The sequence below is a fragment of the Solea senegalensis genome, linkage group LG1 (genome assembly GCF_019176455.1).
Source record: "Solea senegalensis isolate Sse05_10M linkage group LG1, IFAPA_SoseM_1, whole genome shotgun sequence".
Lineage (NCBI taxonomy): Eukaryota > Metazoa > Chordata > Actinopteri > Pleuronectiformes > Soleidae > Solea > Solea senegalensis.
The window spans coordinates 18,736,617-18,760,124 of NC_058021.1; the positions used below are offsets into that span (position 1 = coordinate 18,736,617).

General features: G+C 40.1%; 1 protein-coding gene and 1 non-coding gene across 7 annotated transcripts in view; one reads left to right on the forward strand and one right to left on the reverse strand.

Moving 5' to 3' along the window:
• astn1 (astrotactin 1) overlaps nt 1–23,508 on the reverse strand; it is a 371,669-nt gene that overhangs the window by 307,463 nt on the left and 40,698 nt on the right. The gene's annotated exons all lie outside the window — the stretch shown is intronic.
• Nucleotides 9,584–9,667, forward strand: trnas-cga. The gene has a single exon. It is a non-coding gene; the product is annotated as a tRNA-Ser (tRNA).

A 23,508-nucleotide genomic window follows, 5' to 3' on the forward strand; every position in this document is an offset into this window, starting at 1 on the left:
TCAATCAGGCCTTTATGGCAGAGGGGCAAGTCAAGAGCCATAAGACAGTGTGCTTAGAGCTCCACAAACAGCATTTCCAAGGGAAAATACAGTATATTCTTTCTAACGTGAAAAAACCTTGTACACAGCCCCAGTAAGAAGCACATTAGTGTCTTTTGCAAATGTCAGACCATCATAGTTTTTAATTTCAGTCCAATCTGAGTGTACATTGGTAGGGTTTACGTGAGGCAACAGAACTGCTCTTAAGTCAGTGGTGCAGTATTTCACTGTTTTTTTTTTAAAGCCCTGTTAGAGACAGTAATATACACCAGCAAAGGCGGGTGCAAAATGCATGTAGGCTCTGCTTTTTTACACTAACAGATTATCTGCTCCACTGCTTCCACTTTCAGCATTTCAAGCAGATCAGGTTCCTGTGTAGAGACGTGTTCTCTTCTACTACTTTGCAAACCTGCCATTATTACAGGGACAGGGACAGGGACAGGGACAGGGACAGGGACAGGGAAAGGGACAGGGACAGGGCTGGCCACAATCAACGGAAGAATAAATATTGAAAAATAAAAGAAAGACCAGCTCACAAAAAGCATGTAGTGGCTTCAGGCCAAGTCTCTGACTGCGTCTAAGAGGCGAGTCAAAGCCCAGACTTAATAGCCCATTTGTGGGCGACTTGAAGATGACAGTTCAGAGACACTTCTCATCCAATCGGACGGAGCCCAACAGAATCTGCCAGGAGAAACATGATTAACTGCGCAAATCAAGTTGTTCAAAGCTTTTAGGGACACACTCTATAAGACTCACGCCAGAATGGGAATGAGGCTTTCGGAAAGTACTGAATAATAACAATAACAATAATAATAAGAATAATAAGAATAATAATTATACAAAACATGTTTTCATTCCTTTATTGAGTGGAGAGTGACGGGAAAAAACTGTCAATTTGTGTTCCAATTAAAATTAAAATGCAGTTTACAACGAGGCACCTGCTCCACACCTGAGTCCTCTTCATCTATGCTGACATTTTCAAGTTGTGAAATGTGAATTTACAGTTTGTTTTGTTATTTGTTGTTTGCCTGAATATTATCTGAAGCCACTGTTGATGGTTCAAGGTCTTTTAAACTCGTGATGAAACATTAAGCAGGCCAGCAGCAGAGAGAGCAGTTTTTCCTCGCAGTCTGGCAACTTGCTGGTCAGGGCCAGAATGCTCTGTGCCGTGAATTCTAAATCAGTTCAATTTGTCTCTTAGCTCTTTTTATGTAATTTATTCCTGTCAGACTCACCTCATATATTGCTGGAAATGTCGATATGAATACTGTTTGTACTGTACAGCACTAGAAGTCATTATTACTTCATAAACCAAACATTTCCCTGTTCTCCTTCTGTGTCCTTTAAATAAAAAAGGGGCAAAATGCTTAATAGTGTAAGAACATGGCAGAAATCTAGGCCATCTAATCAACACATCGCATCCTACATCTTGTGATATTTTATGAATGTGTTGCTCTGCTCTGGATGTGCGTCTCCCACAGAAACTTGTCAACAAGCAACGTCTGGAATCAAAAGTTTACGAGTGCAGCAGCTCATAAGATCCAGGCTGAGCTTGACATGTATGTCCTGTAAACTGACCCTAGTCTTAATGAATGTCTTTTTTTAACTATGGTGCACAAGTCTTACATTCTGTGAGTTATTTTACAATAAACTAATGACCTATGACACAATTCTATGGCTGAGTATTTGGGCCACATGTAAGAAAAAATAATAAAACACCATGAATTCTGAGATTAAAGTCATAATTCTGATTACGGTCAGAATTATGACTTTAATCTCAGAATTCATGGTGTTTTATTATTTTTTTTCAGGGGAAAAAATAATGCCCTTTTTCCGCCCTGAATTATAAGTTACTTATATTATAAGTAATGGGGTAAATGTTAATTTATTATTTAAATAAATGTTTCCCATCTACATTCTGATTGCACTCCTGGCCCAGGTCTATTTGATTATCGTCACTTCAATCAAACGGGATGTTTCAAAAACTTTGCTAAAACCAAGATGTCAAATCTTCCAAAAAATATATAATTAAAGAAACCCAGGTGTACAGTTGAAACCAGACGTTTACATGCACTATATTAAAAAGACCTAACCCTCCAGACCCTAACCCGTCTGACTTGAAATCAGACAATCACTTTTCCTGTTTTAGGTCCGTTAGGATTACCAAAATTAGTTTTTATTACTTTCTTTAAAGTCAGAAGTTTACATACACTAAGATTATTATGCCTTTAAACAATTTGGGAAAGTCCAAATGAAGATGTCATGTCTTTGGAAGCTTCTGATGATTGACAACATTTGAGTTAATTAGAGACACACCTGTGGATGTATTTTAAGGCATACCTGAAACACACTGCTTCTTTGTGTAACATCATGTCAAGCCAAGCCAAGCCAAGCCAAGCCAAGATATCAGGGAGAATTGTGGACTTGCACAAGTCTGGTTCTGCCATATCTGGTTGATTTTTTTTGACTTTCCCAAAGAAGCTTCCAAAGACAAGACATCTTCATTAGGGCTTTCACAAATTGTTTAAAGGCATAATAAAAAATCCTTCTCTCATTATTCTGGCATTTAGCAAAATAGAAATAATTTTGGTAATCCTCACAGACCTACAACAGGAAAACTGATTGTCTGATTTCATGTCAGACAGTGAGAAAAAAAAGCATATGTGTCTTTTTAAATAATGTATGTAAACTTCTGGTTTCAACTGTATATGAGTATCTAGCAAAAATATTGAACCCTGATCCAGGTGCAGAACTTCACTGTTTAGAGTAACCAGACCACGCCCCCCCCGTATTGCTCGCTACTCTAACTCCCTCAACTCTCAGCCCACTTATTGGCATTTAAAAAAAATCAGACGTTGGGGCGACAATAGCCTCAAAGGAGGTGGGGGTTTAGTTTCCCTTCAATTTAGTGCAGCAAAATAAAGCAGAAAAGAATAAATATAATAAAAGGCATATGTCTGTCTGCAACAGTAAAAAGAGAAAATAGGCTCAATTAAGATTCCATTTCTCTCTCTCTAGAGTCTTCATTCTCGTCTGTGTTGATGTTTACATTTCAGTGTGCGACTCCCTGATAGTTAAGTGCTAAAACTCAATCGGATTTTAATTCAGAAATAAAAGGAGAACGTCTCTCTTATCCGCTCAGTTCGCACTTTGTGACTTAGTTAATAAAGACAGGTGTTTTGTTATATAACACCTTGTTTTTCCTGTTTTAGGCATTCAGGCACCGTGTCTGATTTTCTTTTCAAAACAAAAGAAAAGTACACAACACATGGAGAGGCAGCAAACACAAGAGGCAAAGACCGCGGGGTACACAGCTGCTCTAAATCTTACAACTCACAGTTTAATGTGGGGAATATCGACGGGGCTGTTCGGGAGTAATGAGACCCACGGAACAGTTTGTGTCTCAGGGAGATCGGCTGCTAAACAACAGTCTGAGAGGAACAGTCTGTTTTCTAGGTACCGGTTTTCGCCCGGTGGGAGAGGAAGAAAGAGGAGGAAGACCATATGGCCACGGAGCAGTGTGTTTGAACTGGGATTTAACAGCAGCAGTGTGTGTGTGTGTGTGTACTTTTATCTTTGTGAGGTCCAAGGAACGTACAAATCTATCTTTGTGGGGATTTTATTTGGGCCTTATTTCAGGGTTGGGATTAGAATTGGGTTTAGGTTTATTCACTTAGTTGTGATGTTATTGCGTCCTCACTAAGATATAAAAACAGGTTTGTGTGTGTGTGTGAAGAGGATGAAAGCTGAAGCTATTCTGCTCACATCCTTATGCGGTGTCAGGGGAGGCTGCCCCTCTCTTACCTCGCCTCTCACAGTCATAGCTTCTTGTTAAAGTGAGACAGGAAGATAGTAAAGGTGGTGGTGAGGGGGGGCATTACAATCGAAGGTGTAATGGGCAGACGGTGAGAATAGTGTACTAAAGTTCGGGTGGGACAAAGAGGAAAAGAAATAGCTTGAGAAATATATATAGAGAGAGAGTTGGCTTTTAGATCAGAGGTCTAATCTCGACTCAAACTTCAGACTTCAAACCCCACCAAGTTTCCAAACTATGGACTTCACAGGCTCGTAAACGCAGCAGTCGAAAATGGTTCTCCAGTCCTTATCAAAAACCTTCTCAGCACCACTATCAACAACCCAGGCAGCAGAGACAGGAATGCCAATACAGAAGTAAATGTGAGCACAAGGACGAAAAACGTGTGCAGCAATATGTGGGTATACGTATTTATGGATATTATTTAATTACATATATATATATATAATGTCATTTATTGTGATTGGGTTTATGAGTGGAAAGAATAAGCCATGAATATGGATGATATTTGATATTTGAAGCTATTTGAAGGTGTTTTTATTTCAGTTTTTATTAAATTAGCAGACAACTATTTAGATTTTTGGATTTTAAATAAATAAATATATGCTTTATTTAATTTTGGGTTGAGTTTACTTTTTTAGATAAATCAAGTTTTCATGTTGTTTTTCCTCATCTTATGAAATAAAATACACACTTTTATGTTATTTTATCTGGACTCAACGTTCCTTGTTTATTTATCAACTTTTTATTTACAAGTAAGGAACTTTAATTATGTACTTCAGAACGTATAGAGATACAGGAATATGTCCGTATTTGTGCTTGGTATACATATTTAAAGCTATTTATTTTATATTTTATATTCATTTGTTTTATTAATTATTATAATTATTATTACTATTATTGTTCTTTCAGACCAATATATCATATTTATTACATATCTATTATTGTATTGTTTGTTTTCTTGAATAAAAGCATACTATGGATACACAGTGTATAGATTTTGAAAATGTAAACATGATACTACTCATATTTGCCAGGATAAAGGTTAAAGAAAAGTCAGAAGACAAATAAAACCTGTAGAAATCCTTTGCAGACAGAAATAATCTCTCCCATGTCCCCACGGGAAAACGTCTGGCCTTGTTTTAAGATGCTCGTCACCAGGCTATGCCAATTTTCTACATGAATGAGACCGAGAAACAGCGCAATCAATCAAAGTCGGAGCTTGCTCCTAACAAGCTACCCAACGTATTAATCACGACAGCCGGCATATGATCATTTGTGGTCGTTTGAGAAGTTCCTCTTTTAAAAAATCTCACGTCGGATGATTGTGAATGGAACGCGTGGCGTACGGCGTGAACCGAGCCCACTTCAAGGTGAACTGAGATCAGAGGAGCTTCTTGCCAGCAGCTCGTGTAAAATACATTGCATGATGCTCGGTGTGATGAGATTCAGCAAGACTGAATCCACTTGGCTGTGATAAGGGAAATTCCCACCGGTAGAAAGTCCCACACCCCGTTTTTTGTGAACACGATCACAGATTAAACCCAGATGGATCACACCGTTGCCAAGATTCAAAGTTTAAAAATGTTTTTTGAGGAGTACAGAAAAAGGCATTGAGGCATTATTAATTAATTACCGTGTGTACATGCAGACAAAATATAGCGAGCACTCCCACCTCTGCAGCTACAGTTGTGGTTTATATACAATCAAAAGCAGCAATGACGAGATGTGTCTCAATTCAGGAATCGCAAAATGTCAAAATGGTTGCAGCGACAGCTTTGGTGTACACATTCAATCCAAACCACTGCACGTTTCATTTGGCAGCTACACTTTAGAAAGCATTTGAATCACCATGACTCAACTATCCCCCATTTGAACAACCAGATTACTGCTATTCTATTACGACTGTCCCATTGGAATCATCGCAACTCCAATATCCCATTCCCAAGTATCCTCCAAATGTGGCCAACAAATGTGTCCTTCCATCCCTGAGCGGTGAAGGATTTTCTGTACCCAACAGAGTTTTGCACCAGAGAATGCCTTGAAAGTACATCATCAGGGCGTCCAAAGACAAAATGTCCAACAACAGAGCTTAACATTAAAGTTCCAGACGTTAATTGGATAGCTAAGGATATGCAAGATAATATAAGGAAGTCCTTCACTCAGTCACTCATGCATGCCCACATATTCATTTATACTAAAGTCATTTACATTTACATGTAAGCATTCAGTAGACGCTTTAATCCAAAGCAATTTACAAAAGACGAATAAGCTACAAAGAAGTAGTCCTAGAAAGAACTCGACTAGGTGCTCGGATGGAAGATGCTCTTGGAGGAGCTTTGTCTCCAAGAGCTTCTTGAAGATACACAGGGGTCATTCCACCAGTGTGGAACGTCACATGAAAAAAGTCTGGATTGTCTTTTGTGAGGGGTGTTGACACCGCCAATCCTTTGATGAACAGAGCAGTCAAGGGGTAACATAAACCTTTAGGAGAGCATTTAAGTGGGTGGAAGCAGACCCATGAAGCACTTTGTAGGCTAGGCATAGTGTCCTGTTAGCAGGGCGTCAGGGTCGGTCTTGGGTGCCACACACGTCTACCTGACCCCACATGTGCATTACCTGGAGCACGGCTCTGAACATACATCAGCAGACCATAATAAGCATTGTCCACAGTTATTGTGAGGCGTCTGGAAGCTTACAAATGACCTGGCATGTGTGTTTTTGCACCATGACAACAGAACGATAATGTGTGCGGTCAGTCCATCTGGCCTGATGTCTCACACCTGAGGAGGCTGAAGCCAAGTTATATAACCTCTCTCTCTCTCTCTCTCTCTCTCTCTATCTCACTCACTCTCTTTCTCTCTCTCAACATCACCATCTACCACTCTGCTCTGTTTTCCTGTCTGCTTTGGCTTCAGTGAACAACACACGTCCCCCACTGACTCACACACACACACACACACACACCACTCGTTCCTCATCACGACACATTTGCCTTAGGTTTGAATCAAATATTTAAAAACTCTTTAAAAAGGCTGAGACATTGTTTATCTGCCAAGTTATCGTCATTATCTGAATTGATATTCTTTATATCAGTTCCAGCCTGAAATACCATTTGTAATTCTTTGCACCATGTTACTAAAAAAAACTAATGACTTTAATTGCCAAGGTTACAAGACAAACTGCTACGGCTACATTCATACAGACATATTTTGGACAGATCAAACTGTTCCTCAGCAATTTATTTTAATTTCTTATATATATATAATTTTTTTTTTAACAATTATACTACTTACTTAGGGCCACACGGTGATGTAGTGGTTAGCACTCTCGCCTTGCAGCGAGAAGACCCGGGTTCGAGCCCCGGTTGGACCAAGGGCCTTTCTGCATGGAGTTTGCATGTTCTCCCTGTGTGTGCGTGGGTTCTCTCCGGGTTCTCCAGCTTCCTCCCACAGTCCAAAAACATGCAATGTGGGGATTAGGTGAATTGGACAGTCTAAATTGCCCATAGGAGTGAGTGTGAGAGTGAATGGTTGTTTGTCTCTAGCTGTGTGTGGCCCTGCGATGGACTGGCGAACTGTCCAGGGTGTACCCCGCCTATCGCCCGATGTAGCTGAGATTGGCATAGCACCCCCCGCAACCCTCTGGTGGAGGATAAAGCGGTTAGATGATGACTGACTACTTATTAACATATGGTTGTACATTTTTGTGCTCAGAACCTTGAGAAATGCATCAAAACAGCGTGAATTAAATGTCTTGTTTAATGTATTTTATATCTAGTTTATGCATATTTCTTTATTAAAAACACTATAAATGTGCAGAGAAACCAACTCAAAAGTCAGTATAGATGCCCTGATATCTAAAGATCAGCATCAGCCATAGGAATACCAATTGATTTGGTTTCACAATAGATTATAACCAAAACAAAATTTCCCCATTGCTCTCTTATTTGGCTCAATTGGCACAATGACTAAATCCTTTTTGCAGTTTTTTTCCCAGAAGAAGAAAAAGTTTCAAATCTCCTCCTCCTTTAATACCTAAGCAATTTAATCAGATCAATCCACAATCCAAAAACAAAGAGAAAAAGCAGCACGAATATAGATACAAATTAACAAGCTGAGAGGCTACGACAGTCGAGATGATACAACTTAACTAAAAAAAGCCGACTGGAGGAGCGTGAGAGGCGACCATGCGGACGACTGAAACCTTTTAGTGAGGCATAAATGAAGAACCTTGAGGGAAGTTTTGTCAAGCGAGGAACAGAATATAAATCAGACCTGACTGTCGGCAACTTTCCATTTTCAATAAAACAACAACATTCCACTTGCCAGACGACAAGGGTGGAGAGACAAATGTTTGTCATGATCATTTGTATGAACCAACCATGTCATTTTGGCAAGAAGAACAATTATAATCCCTTCTCCCACTGCATCAATCTGTAGCATAAATTTATGTGTTGCTCCATGTAGAACGAGATTAACGAAGCGGCGCTCCCTCCTGTAACGCAGTCGTCTCATCCACATGTTGCCTTAATTCAACATGCACGTCAGTACCCACACAGGCGGCGGCGCGCCACGCAGCAGACCAGACAAACACCAAGCCAAATAAAAGCCATTTTCACGTCCTGAGACGAATGAATTACGATTTCCGTTACGTCTCATTGGTTAACCCATTTGTTGTCTTGCGGAGCCACAGATATGGAAAACAGCTTAATCTCCATGATGGAGAAATATATGTCGAAAGTGCGGGGGGGGGGAGATTTTATCACCATTTCACCCACATCCTCGCACAATCAGCATTCATACGTTGTTAATGCCTCACGCACTCTGTTGTGCTGTCGGCCGGATGAAGCGGCGTTTGAAATCCTTGTCTCTTTTTTCCTCCACAGGGCTGCTTTAAGAAAGCACTTGTCTTTGTAACACTGCAGTATAGGTCAATATCCTGTGCTCTTTGTAAAGAACGTTAGTTTACCTGCCAATCTGCATGTCCATATTTCATCAGGCCCATTATAAAGTGCCCGAGAGACCTGCTTGAGGAGAAAAGTGACTAAACTGACCCAGCTCCTCGAGTCACCTTGACTCCTTTAGCATGCCGTTCCATTGGAAGTGCTGCACACACCCCTAAAGAGCAATTTAGAAAGCCTGCCAAGTAACTCAGCACTGCTTGAACAGCTACTTGTTTCTCATCATGTTGCATATTATGCAGCATGAGCGGGAAGCGTATGCTGCAATGGTGCCGATCGCTGCCAAAAAGAGTTTCACTGTGTGAAATATCATCTTCAAACGGCCTCTACTGTCAACACATGCTTTGTAAAAATGGCTCATTGAGGTATTTGACTTAACATAGAACATTTAAGTTCAAGCTTAATCCACATCGACACCTTCATGGGCTCTGTTGCGGAGATTGTGATTATCAGGGAAGACGAAGACCAAGGATGGAGTTTCTGGAGTCAGTGATGAGTTAAGTGGAAAAAGCTTTATTGGAAAACAGCTCAGCTCTGAGGAAAACTGAGAACTGATATGATGCCAAACATGGACAAGGAGATGTTAACAGTTGGGCATCATCTGTCATTCTCTCTGTGAATCCCAGAATTATGGTATATGTAAGGTTTTGGAGAAAAGGGGGAGACGTCAGGTCAAGAAGTCTGGCACCTTCCTCTGCTGATACCCAGAGTCAACCTTGGGGAGGACTGTGTAGTTGTATTATGGTATAATGAGGAACACACAAACAGCTGTGATGGCCAAGTGGTTAAGGCGTTGGACTCGAAATCCAATGGGGGTTCTCCCTGCGCAGGTTCAAACCCTGCTCACAGCGAGTTACGTAAGACTTCGCCATCCTTTTTTTATTTTCCATCATGGCACACTTTGGAACGATAAAGTCCTGGGTCAGGCACACGATTCAACTGAGAGAAGTAGTTTGGTTCGTGGGTGGGGCCAAGTAGCATGACGTCGTACCAATGACAACAAACTACGACATGAAAAGATTGGTTTGTGGCTGTCTCGACTAGACAAGAAGTTGCGAGGGAACAGCTGACTGTACCTTACCTTTTCACCCTGGTACCCCAAGGGGAAGGGTGCCAAAGAATGGAACGATTGGTGCTTCCTAATGAAATCTTCTTAATTCTGAAAGTTGAGCTTTGCGAATATTCGGCTAATGATCTGAACACCCGAAAATGTCCAAACCTACTTGTCGGCACATTATGGGTCTGAAAACAGACCCATCATATCTTCACTTCCTGTTTAGAATTAAGTTTTTCTCTGACAGGCTCAAAAAATATACATAAGTTTTAGTTGTGATGTTGCCAAAGAAAATACAACTCAGAGAGTTATCCGTCTGACGTTGCATCAAATCGAAATGAATTGATCTTGGTCTTTGTGAATAAGCAATGCATCCAAATTGGTGAGATTGGTGCCAATAGTGAGGCCCCTAATCCACAACGTGTGCAATAAAGTCAGTCAGTAAACGTCCCAGCCGACATAAATGATGAAAATAAGACCAAAACGAGATAGAGGAGGCTAATAACCCCATAGGCAACTGTTAAGCCACAGTGTGTCTGGCTAACGACAACAGATGGAGCAAAAAGAGGCCGTTTATCTGATTTCCAGTGGGGCAGAGAGAGACACTCCCCAGTGAAGCGACTTTGCTGACACACAGATATGACACAGTCTGGATGAGATTGTGTACATCAGGCAGGAATTTGTATACAGTGGTCGGAAATCAATTTGCACTAAAGTATCACAAAATGATTGAGATACTATGGAAGTGTGTTGAAGTCTGCGGTTCCTACATGCAAACCCTAACACAGCCTTTTTCAAACTGTGGGGCGGGCCCCCCGGGGGGGGCGTGGAGACTTTCAAGGAGACCTGCGAGGTCGAGGAGACGTGCCTGCAAAGTTTAGCAGGCGGAACTTTTGGTCTCGCTGTGACCCGGAATCATTTAAGTGACGTACCACAACAAAATCTATACTGGTGACAAGGGTTGGATAATAGAAAAGTTTCTGACAGGGGACAAAAAGAAAACTGTGCAATGTTTCGGAAACTAACAACAAGCCAACGTCAGCCGAACGGAACAATGATTAAATGTGTTGTGTCTCAAAACACTGGCAGGGGACAGCATTTGGATTGCTAAAACTAAAAAAGTAATTTGCACAGCAAATTATTGATATTGGTTAAGTATTCTTTGTTATCCAAATGTATTTATTGTTTAAAAAATAGTTATAATGTTATTATAGTTATAATGGCACAGTTCATATTTTAATTTGAAAATTGCTTTCTTACAAAACAATATTGAGGTTATTTGTATTGCTAAAGCAAAAATGTTATTTGCACAACAGATTATTGAAAGAATTGTGAAACGTTTCTTCTAATATTGATTCAATAAATGTTATACTTGACACATTGTTTTGTAAGAGTTGCGGGGCCCCTCGAGACTTAAAAAACGTAAACAATGAAATCAGTCTTTAAAAAAGAAAATTATATAAAATGTTCCCCATCTCGTTCTGCGGATGAATTTTTTAGTCCACTGAGCCACAGTGTCTACAACTCGTCCCGTTTCCAGTTGAAAGCAAAGATGAGAAGAGCATTGCTGGTTTGTATAATCCATGACTCTGGAGTCCGTTGAGCCTCTTCCCCGCAGTTAGACAAGAGCATCCATTGGAAGGTTTGCCTCAGACTAAAACGTCAATGCCGTATGGATCGACTAACAATGTAATCTGTTGAGTGTGACGTGCTGCACGCTCGCAAACAGCGGCCACAACATTCCTAATGCCAATAAAAGAAAAGGAAAAACTCTGCAGCCCTTTTCATGAATCGACTGCATAACATGAAAGAATGTGGCAGAGTATGACACTCGCAGTGGGTGAAAAACAGCATCACACCACCCGAGGTCAAATGTGCAATCATTCATTCAGTCCTTCAAATTCTCAAAGAGTGTTTTTGTCAGGCTGCACATTTAATCGCTAAATATTAAAAAAAACAACACGACTATAAAGGGCCATGTCCAAATCAGTGTTGCTCTTCACATGAGAAAATGCTCTTTTGTTTGTTGGCTGACTCAAAACCAATTCAAATTTTTATTATTTTGATAACTTTTTAATAAAAATGACAGTGATGAGTCATCCCAAATATGAATCATTATGAAATAGCCCAAAAAATTATTTGTTTTACCATAACATGCAGCTCTAGTGTAATTAACAAACACTGTATTGCACTTTTGTTGCATCAAACTACATTTTAGTAATTATTGTTGGTTCAGAAAAAACAGTGGAGGAAGGAATGGGGACAGCATTTCTCTCCCTTATCCAATTTCCCATCCACTATTTATTATAACTGCCAGATTTCAGGCTGTATAAACGCAACTTTTTTTTTGTTTTTGTTTTAATGCTGTGTCAATAGAGCACATATATTCACCGCCTCAAGTATTGAGAGGCACCATATGTTCAATATAGAAAACTTGTTTGCCTTTGTAATCAGGTTGATAAAAAAATTGCACTAAACACCCTGAGAGGAGGGCCTGACGACGCGTCTGAACACTCACAGTCTCGTCCAGCTGTATCTGCCTCACAGCTGGGACCGCCGCAGCGGCGGTGAACTCATGACATGCAGGGGCTTATCTGGGGCACACAGGAGGCACAACAATGAACTTATCACCATCCAGCGACTTGGCGGCATGTCGCTGCAAAACCCTGCTGCGCTGCTCTGACCACAAGCCGGCTCCGCTTCATTGATCATACACACCAGCAGAACCTAATCTAGGGATAGTGAGCCTGTCAAACTGCAGACTACAGCTTTGGACAGAGAGAGAGCGTGAGAGAGGGGGAAAAAAAAGAATGAGAAGTTTTGCCAGGTATATACAGTGTATGAAATGCTGTTGAAGCACCGTGTGAGGAGAAAAAAAAAACCTTGTAAAAAGAAGTTCAATAACTTTTGCAGGAACCTCGATACCCTGCATGTCAACTAGCTTCCAGGAATTTGATTGAAGCTCTGCACAAGCCTGCAGCGTGGCTTTTCTACTCCCTCCTTTCCCCTTTGTTGGCGAATCGGTTACAGTGGCACAAGAATACATAAAAGTTTTAGGAGAGGGATTCAAAAGATAGAGGGTCAGATGGAAAGAAAGAAAAAAAGAAAGAAGAAGAACTCTTTTGGGGGACATAAGTCTAATCCAAACAAAGATGGTTCCCGGTCTATTTGCAGGCTGAAAGCAGCAGCAAAAATGAGGTGTCAGTGTGAAAATGAAGAGGCTTCACCCGCATACAGGCAATTTCTAAAGCATGCGATGCGATTTTAGGCACAGAACAACAAAACAGGGGTGGAGGAGAGGGGTTACCTTAATACCCACACAGACGCATTACGCTCTGACACAGTTACTGATATTAGATATTTCACGGCCACTGTAGCCCATTCAGGCTGCATATAAGAAACATCAGGTCCTTTTAAAGATGATGTGATGTGATTTAAGCTTGAAACAATATACTCTTTACCTTCTGCCTCCGTCTCTACAATCAGTTAAGCTGCGGTAGCACATCTCGTTTGAATCACGGCGTGTTATACTTGCGTAGCCATTTTATCTGACGCTTTTCTACTTTCCAACTGACTGAGTTTGTGGGGGTTTTTTCTTCTCCCCCTCATGCCAGTCTCCTTCTGTCCTGTCCTGACTGGAGGAAGAAGAAGAATCAGAGTGATCATCACATCAAATTGAACACATAGCGGCTCGCCCCTCGTAATCTCGCCATCTGCAGCAAATTGAAGGTGATTTTCAATAACAGTGCTGATGAGCAGAAATAGGTGGATCAGAGTCATTCTCTAATCTGACGGGCTGCAGTCAGAGAGGGAAGAAAGAAAGAGAGTGAGAGCGATAGAGAGAGAGAGAGAGGGAGGGGGGAAAAAAAACAAAGGAAGAAAGAGAGGATCTGACACTCTTTGCGTTTCAAGTGGATCATTGCTCAGTTTACACCTTCTCGCTTAAAGAGCATTTTTACAGGCCTTGACGTGACGGCCGCTGCAGTGTGTGTGTGAAATGAGATATTATAAGAGTTGTCTTTACTTTTCCTCAAACATTATTTTTCATATTTCAATAAAAATCTCCAGCTTGTTGGGTTCTTACATGACTTCAGGGTAAGAATTAATGGATTTCGATGTGGTGGTGGCTAAAGTGAGGTTGTTCTGGCAGCAGTGGGCAGCGGCGAGGTTTCTGCTGGAGGAACTAATTCTCCAGAACAAACACGTCAAGTGGTAATGGCTCCCATTCTTTATGTGCATGAATATGACTGGAGGCAATTAGTCAAGCCATCCATTTAGTGTTCTTACAAAAGATGTGAATATTACAAGGCTGTAAAACTGTAGTTTTCAGCAAATGTGGCCAAAATGATGCTCAAAATGAGACTCTGGGTTTTATTAACATGTTATTAAAAAATTGTTAAATACTTCTGTTTGAGCTCGGGAGAAAAGATCAAACTTCAGTTCAGGATAAACAGCCTAGATGCACATTAGACACATCTGTGATTAGTACATGGTCCAGGAGAGGGCGCTGTGAGTGTGGCTTGGCTTTAGTGTTCCGAATAATAATCATTCAAACTTGCTTTTTAGCAAAAGTGACAGTCTTACTGCAGACACACAGAAGCAAATACACAATAGATTAGTTTATATGCAGATGATTTATTATTGTACATAAAAGGATCCCCATGTTTCACTACAGGGAAACCCTCAACACCCTCAATACCTTCTCCAGTATTTAGCCCTATGTGAGATGAATTGGAACAAATCGATTGTACCACCACTATCTGTAGATGTCTGGAACTCTGCAAGCCCAAAAAACTTTCAAACTGGCAACATTAAATATCTCAGTATCACTATTTCTCGCAAGCTGTTGGAGCTTTTTTTATATACTTAACTAAAATCCCGTACTAACAAAGATAAGATAAGATAAGATAAGGACGACTACAAACACTGGACCAGACAAGTTAACTAGTCAACTGTGTTCATGGACTTGATGGAAGTTGCCAATCACTGCAAGAATTTAGCTCACCTATGTGAACAATAATTGTTATAATCGATTAACCTGGCGCTTATTTTCTCTACTAATCAAGTAATTGGTGCATAAAATGACAGAAAATGTTGAAAAATTTAAATGATTATGTTTTCAAATGCTTCGTTTTGTCCACAAACCAAAAAATATCCAGTTGATCATTGATTGCTTTGTTATATGGAGCAAAGAAAGCAGGAAATATTTACATTTAAGTAGCAGGAAAAAAACAGAAAACTCGTTTTAATCCTTGAAAAAACACTGAAACTGAAGAATCGAAAAATCGAGTAATTGTTTCTGCCCCTCTTACGTGTTTCTTTTCTCTATAATATATAATGAAAAGAGACACAGTGCGTTAATTGGATAAAGCGTATGATACAAACACACAAATTGTTACACTAATGTTTGGAGATGGAGGCTCTTAGTTCTGAGCTGCAACCTCCAGATCAGTACGGACAGATACGTGTGTTCCACACGCCACAGACGACCTAAGGCAATCTCTTAATTTTTTAAAAGGCTCCACCTATGGATGGATAGAACCTGACAGACGTTATTGCCTTTATTATCCTGACTCATTTTCAATTTTTGGGGTTTGTTTGTGATATAGGCAGAGGTTACCAATGCAGAAATAGCAACTTTTGTATGAAAAAGACGTGCAGGTACAGCTGCTTAGCTGAACAACCAATAAGAAATGCTCTATCTCTAAATGTGTAAACCGCCCTATTATCAGTCAATGTCTTCCATCAAGGCGCCAGATTTCCCCCAAGGCTGGAAACTGCATCTAGAAGAGGTACAAAAGCCTAGTTTTCTCTCTCTCAGATCACTTAATTTCTATCATAATAAAAGGAAATTGTGGAATTACTGATCAATGGCTGCTGACCCCAGCTTTAATAAGAATCCATTATCCGAGCGCTGACATATTGTGCTATTTCTCTCATTATCATGGTGTCTTCTGATCCTCTCTCCTAAGAGCACAACAAAACCTCTGGGGACCCTTGATGATGTGTTACAGAAATACATTCATTACATTTCCGCGTGTCGGCGTGTTAGAAAACTGACAAAAAAAGAAAGGAGGAGAAGAAAAACAATCATAGCTGTATTAGCCGACAAAGAGTGAATGAAACCTTTTGTGTTCTCAGATTTGCAATTTTTCCCCACCCGAGTAGCAGCGCTTCACATTTCCCTGCACAAATATGCTTCATAGCAAGAGGTTGGAGAAGAATTTAACCGTACAACGACATGAGGGGCTGCTGCAACATCATCATCATCATCATCATCATCTGATTCTCCCACTTCCTTGTTTTCTGACACTTCTGATGCCGTTACAGCGGCTAATCTAAATGAGACATGTTACTAATTGTGTCATTACTAATCCCCGTCCTCATTATAATCTGCACCAGAGCTCGTATTCAGTGCGGCGCTACTGTGTCTAAACACATTAGGTGCACATCTAAATCACACCCACAAATCTCCCATTCCATGACAAATTGCCAAAAAGCTTGTGTTTGGCATTTATCCTCTGTATTTGCTCAATTGGCGTTGGCCAAGGGCACAATGGTAACAAAAGACTGCACAGTTGGATGCCACTACAATAACACCTTACACTACAGATACCACCCACTGTATCAAAGTCATACACACAACACACCTCATTAGTGAGAACATTTTTTCTTTGAAGACGTGCAAAAACACAACAGCATGTACTAAACTAAAAGAAGGGATCTCATCAGTATTTTCTTTGGTTTGGTCGTAGTTTATCAAAGTTGCTTTATAGTGAAAACAAACGTATGACAAAGAACACGTTGATCTGATGATGACAAAGGCCTTATTTACACCATCTTGTATCCAGAAAGACATTTTCCACTTAGAGAATTCAGCCACATACTGTGTCGTAAGCATATGTTAGTTCATCAGAAATCACAACTCTGACAGCAAACTGTTATTAGTTTTTCTGCTTTGCTCCATGAAAATCAGTTCAGTTCAATCAAACTTCAAAAGCAGTCGACAAGCAAAACTGTAAATGAGACGCAGCAACTGCGTTTTGAACAGAATCATGTTGTATGGGAGCAGAATATATGTGACGCAGTTGTTTTAAAAATGGCTGGGTAAGGGACGACAGGTAGTAAATGGATCAATTAAGTATTATTAAAGACCTTAAATGACAATATCGGACCAATATTGGTATCAGTCTCGTGATGCGTGATATTTTCTGATATTCAGTGATTTTGACCAGCTTTGGATGGAATATTGTATAATATTGTAGCGAAATGGTGGATAACAACACAGAAGATTGTGATGCAAGTCTTTGCTCAAGTCACTACGACTCTACTGCATTTCCTGACGTTGGTTGAAGAGAAAGATTGAATTTTACATAATAGACCTTTAAAATGGATAAATGTGAGATATCCGTTTAAAAAAAGATACAAAAACGTAAAATGAAACAGTTTTCCACTTTGCTCTTCCACACATCACAGGCACAGGATGTGTTTCATCAGCACTCGTCCGTCTCTGACATCTATTGGGGGGGGGGAGTTACACTCTGGTGACAGAGCAATCTTCCACAGAGATTCATTTGTGCGGAAACAGATGTAGAATTTGCATAATTCATCGGCAGGTCGGATTGTGGATGGATTAAGGTAATCATTGGGTACGCGTAAATCTGTCCACCTGTACACCGCACAGGGAGGACATTTGCATTACAAAACCCAACTTTGTTCCAACCATATCTAAGAGTGAAACGACACGCTGCATACAGAGTGCAGATCCGTATCTGTATGCATATGAGCAACATGTATAATTTCACAAAACATGGAGCGTCAACGTCTCTCCTTTATATGCAACGCATTTTTCATTGCAGTACAAGGCTTTGTTCTCTGGTGACTTTGCTTCAACAAGGTGAGGAGACTTTGAAGAGGACAGATAATGAAACACTTTTTTTCCTTTATCTCCACCTGAATTATAAAATTTTAAATTCAATTAAAAATGTAATAAAGGTTCTATGCAGGGTTTACATTAGCCGGGAAATATGCTATAAAAAAAAAGGACAAAATGTCCGGTGGAAAAATATGGAAAAAAAATTATTAAATCAACTAGTACAAATTGGTGTGTTTTTTTATGTTGGTAACGCATTCGGATGAATTCACTCATTTAAGTAGGGTGCAAATTGTCAAAATGGCACACTTCCTGTGGAATTAAGGCCATTGTTGTGATCGACTTTTTTGTTCATTTTTGGAACTAAATTTTGCCCCTGTTTTCAGCATGGGGGGGCGCTATAAAGCCCTTGAGCAACGCATGGATCCGGGAACTATGCCAATATCGCATTTTTGACTGATCTGACATCCATGCCAAGTTTCAAAGGTTTTTATGCACGTTAACCCTCTCAAGAATGACCGCAATGACACAGAGATAATAATAATCTGAAGTATGGGGGGTGGAGTGGCTCAGTGGTTAAGACCGGTACCCTGTGTGCAAAAGACTTCAGGGTCGCAAGTTCCTCTCCACCCCTGGCAGGTTGTACTCAACTCCCTTGTAAGTCGCTTTGGATAAAAGCGTCTGCTAAGTGACATGTAATGTAATAACAATGGGTTCCTCCCACAAATTCCTCCTAGGAGCAGTCTTGGGCCCTGCCATTGGTGGCTCCGGCCCTAATGATTAAGTATTAAATCTTCTACCAATGAGATATCTTAACAAGCGATCCTATAAAATCAGTTCTTTAAAATGTATTTTTTTTATTTCATCTTGTCAAGAGTTTCCCGTGTCATTGTGTGATCGATGTAGATTGATTAATTTTAGCTTAGACTGATGCGGTGCCACTGATGGCAGCTCTGCGTGGGTAAGGACGCTTGAATTTCCAAACTGCTTGTGAAACATAAGGTCATAAGGGATTCTGGGTAAAATCTGGGGAAGATCGCAAGCATAATTCTTGGGTTCTGTGCCTGACGAACACAGATTCTTGCTCCGAAACCAGATCAAAAACATCCCAAAGAAGCCGTCTCACAGAAGACAAAGTGACAAGGTTGATGAGGATTGCAAGGTGTCACAAAGATGTTTCAATAATAATTAGATTTTTGCCTGCCTCACTTTAGAGTTTGTGGAATGTTTGTTTTCCAGAATTCAATGAAAATGTGTTAAATCTTAGATTTTTAGTGAATGTGTGTTTCTTGTTGTGTGGGTCTATTTAAGAATACTGTATGTCCAGCATTCAATACCCATGACTGGAATTGTGAAACAATAAAAAAATTCGAGCGTAACTCTACATTTTTGTAGTGGTAGTATGGGGTCTGGGGACACAAGAAAAAACACAAGAAAAAACTGATTTTTGGCCACTTAACAAAATGGCTCACCTGATAAAAACCAACATTAACATCAGTCTAGACACTTTGCTGATGTCGTCATTATACTTTTCCTACAGGAAAAATAAACTTTGTAAAGTGCTCAGTTTCTCACACCATCACATCAGATCATGGTACACAGAAGTAGTCGATCCTCTACCTTCTCCACCAGCACCAGTTAAAAACCTGAACCATCGCTTCATGCCCTCCAAGAATGCAGCACTTTGTTGACTGATGGTAATGTTGCCAGTGAATTATAAACCAGCCAGCAATTACTTTTCCCTGTTTGGCAGAATAGAAACGTGATTTCTGGGAGAAACAGTTGGCTTCATTGTGGATATAAACTCTTTCCAGAAGTCTTCAACTCAACTCCCAAAGTCAAGGAAACAATTTTGATGAAATAACATTGCTGTGAGCTGTTTACCAGCACTAATGGTTTCCCCATACTTTGGATTCAACAATGAGAACTCGTGCGGCTCCTCTCAGGCCTCTTTTGGGGGGATCTTTATACCCAGGTGAGAAAAGCATTCGGAGGAAAATACAAATCTTTGCACATTCGTGATAATGACAGGAAGATGATTTTAACAAGCGCCGGGCATATGTAAACACTGAATGCAGGATTATTATATGCCCAATGGTAAAGGGGGGAAAAGACCGAACAGGGAAACACACTTTCCTGTGAAATGAACCACTTTTGCAAGATATATACATTTTGAAAAAAACAAAAAAAAACAGTGTGAAAGAGCTGAACGACATTAACATTAAATTTTGTCTGGAAATAATAGAAATGTGTTACTCCTTTTGCTATTGTCTTTTTTTAAAATGTTCTTTCGCTTACCGATAACATAATTTATAGTTTATGTTAAGCTGAACGGTGTAATATACATACCAATTTGCATTTTCAGTGATCTGTCTGAAGTTAAATTGCAGTTTTTCCTGTGAGATATTGCCTTTTACGTTTATCTTTACAATAAACCTTAATATACATCAATGTTCACAGTGTAGCAGTTTTAAAATGTCATTAAGCGTGAACACGTAATACCATCAAAACATGAACTCATCCATGTCCAGTTGCTAAGATGAGAAATGAAAGATATTATTTTGCAAATAAGATACGACGGTCTCTGTGATTTACTTAAGGCGTTGTTTCAAATTGCATTTTCTATTTGAAATAAATAAATACTAACCGTGCAGATCTAAAGTGTAATATACGTGTAATATAAGTGGCTTGTCTTTAGGTAACAAAAATACGATACAGTTCTTAACATTCAGGAGCTAATCCTGATTTTCTACCACTTTATCCTCAATTTGACCCAATCCTATATATTGCATGTTTTTGGACTGTGGGAGGAACCTGGAGAAAACCCCCCCACACACACGGAAGGAACATGCAAACTCCATGCAAGCAACCGGGGCTCCAACTCGGGCCTTCTCGCTGCAAAGGCGAGAGTGCTAACCACTACACCAACCATGTAGCCCTCTTTAAATCTTATACAATAATAATAATAATAATAATAACATACTGTTAAATATCAGCGAGTAAATGTGAAAAACGGTATGAATGAACAAGTTGCACCAGGGAGTATTTAACAGCAGTGGCATAATAATAATGTCAGAAAATTTGTGCTTTTACAGCCAAATGTGTTCTCTAATTTGGGTCATATACCCACACATGCCTACAGCTGGATACTGGAGGTTTTTGTGCTTTTTTTCCAGTCTGGCAGACTCTTACTCTTTTAACCTTGTGGAAGTTGCTCACATACTGTACTGCAGACACTGCATATGTACACAAGTCTCAGGAGAGGAGATACACAGAAAACTCCCAGCAGAGAACACTTTACTGGAGCACAAACATAAAAAAAAAATGGCTCTACTTTGACTCCACCTGGGGGAAAACACTAAGCAGGAATGCTTAAGTCTTTTATTTTGTATATATGTGTTATTAATAATATTATTTCTACAATAAAAGAGAAGAAGAAGCAGTGGCTTCAGCTGTAGCATCCCTCCGGGGAATGTAATTTGTCACCACTTTATCCTCGGTCAATTTTCCGATCAGCTACACACAGTACATGCTGACATGTACTTTACGGATTCATACACCACAGGGATTAGTATTCCTTTCAACCAAATGTCAGGTGTGTCAGTGCAGGGCACGACCCCTCGCCGAGGGAGGCCAAGGTGAATGTTAATAACTATAGCAGCAAATTGACTTCTTAGTTCAGAGGTTGATTTAATTAAGGGGAAAGGCCGATGACACCGCATAAGCATGAACTGTGATAAGAACCAAGCTCTGTGATACCCGGCACATTCAAGTGCACGTGGACATTCAAGTAAAGAAATTGAACATTCAGACCAGGGACACAATAATAAATCACTGTAAGTTGGACACACATTTGTGTTCATAAGCACAGCAATGATACAACTAAAAATAAGCAACAGCTCCATGGAGCCTGCCTGAATCTATCTCCCATCAGCTGTCACCAAATTAACTTTGTTTTAATTATAAACTGAACAAAATCACACTCTTCCTCTGACACTTCAAGCTGACAGACAAATACTGTTTGTCTGATTTTTTTTCTTTCCATGTGCCTATTTTTATACGAGTGTAAATAAAGATCAATAACCCTCCAAGATATTTTGGAGGCCCAGACGCCGAGCGGCTGCGGTAAGCCTGGTTTCAGGAGGTTGCTGTGGTGAACAAGCAATTGAGGAAATTGATCCGTGCAACCTGTCCTCTACATGATACAGTAAATCCTACCAGCTCCTCAGTCTGTTTTTTCCCCCCAACCTGCTGGCACTCAGCTGTAGTAGGAGTCAAGAAAAAGAAAGAAATGAATAGAGAAAGAGAAACAGTGAAGCACCTTGCTGCAAGTTTGAGGTCGAACTCCCACATGAGAATCCACCCAAATCAGAACGATGAAGCTGTCTGACTTTAGCAATTTAGCCTTCGAGGATTAAAGAATTTCTCGTTCTGATTCTAATCTGAAAAGCATGTTCATTGATATCCAAATCCAAGTAAGTGACCAGATGTTGTGAAATTATACAGTCCAGCAGTCACTTGAGGACAAACCCAGTCCTGATAATGAATTCTCTGTCAATGTGGGGCCGAATCTGGGGAATCTAGGGACCATTCCTGACTCACTCCTTCACTGGGACCACTTTGATAAGGACAGAGACAGAAACCCCAGCACAATGTTTCTCACCTCAGTGAAGGACAGAGAGATTAGGCACCTGGTCAACAAATGCTTAGCAAAAACATCCACGGATGTTGATGAACTCGACATGAAAGTAATAGATGGAATCGTTTCACCTCTAACATATATCTGCAACCTGCCATTTCAAACAGGGACATTTCCCACCAAAACTAAAGGGGCGAAAGTAGTGCCAGTTAATAGTTAACCTGATGAATTTACCTCTATTGACTGGATCATTTTGTGACTTTTTGGGAAGTTGAACATGCCAGGCAACAAGTCGAGACTGTCACTCACGACAGAATATTATGGACGCATGTACAGACACACATGGAGTCTGACTGTCTAGAGCTAGACTACATCTCTGAGTGGTACCTGATGCTGAAACAGGTTTTTTTTGTCAAAATGTAAAGAATAATTATGTATTGTATGATGATAATGGGGGCGGGACTAGATACGCTTTCCCTTTCATGTTATGTGTATTGTGTGAACTACACTACAATGATGTGTGATGAGTGATCTAACTGTCATGACCGAAATAAACATATAAATAAATAAATGGATATGAGATCTCCATTTCCCCATATTCACAATCCTATTTTAAAGACAAATCGCATGAGACGCTGTCTGATGGGTTCTGAGAAGAGGACAGGATGGACAAGGAAGGTCAATGACTTGAGGCAAGTCCATCGCTCCAGTGCTCTGTGCTTTCACTGGTCAACATCACTGATGTGACAAAACACAATGCAGGCAAAGACAATCTAACAAGCCGGAGCTTTTGTTGATAGGTCGTGAGGTGTCCCAAATCTGTCCCCGAGTGTCTTTAACAATGAATGACACACTACACGGTATACAATGATTTTCAGGGCTGTCAGCTACCAAAACCCTATATAATCATCCCTAAAATGTGTGGTCTGACCTAAATCTAGCTTAGCTGGACTCTGGAGTTGTGGTGGGAACATGGTCAAGCCTCAATCTGTTCAAACCACAATACAAAGTTGTAAATAAGGAGTAAAACTGAAGTAAACTTTCGATGCATCCTCAGAATTCATATTCAGCAGGATTTAGTGGATACAATTGCAGATTGGGTTTGAGAAAAATATCCATAATTACT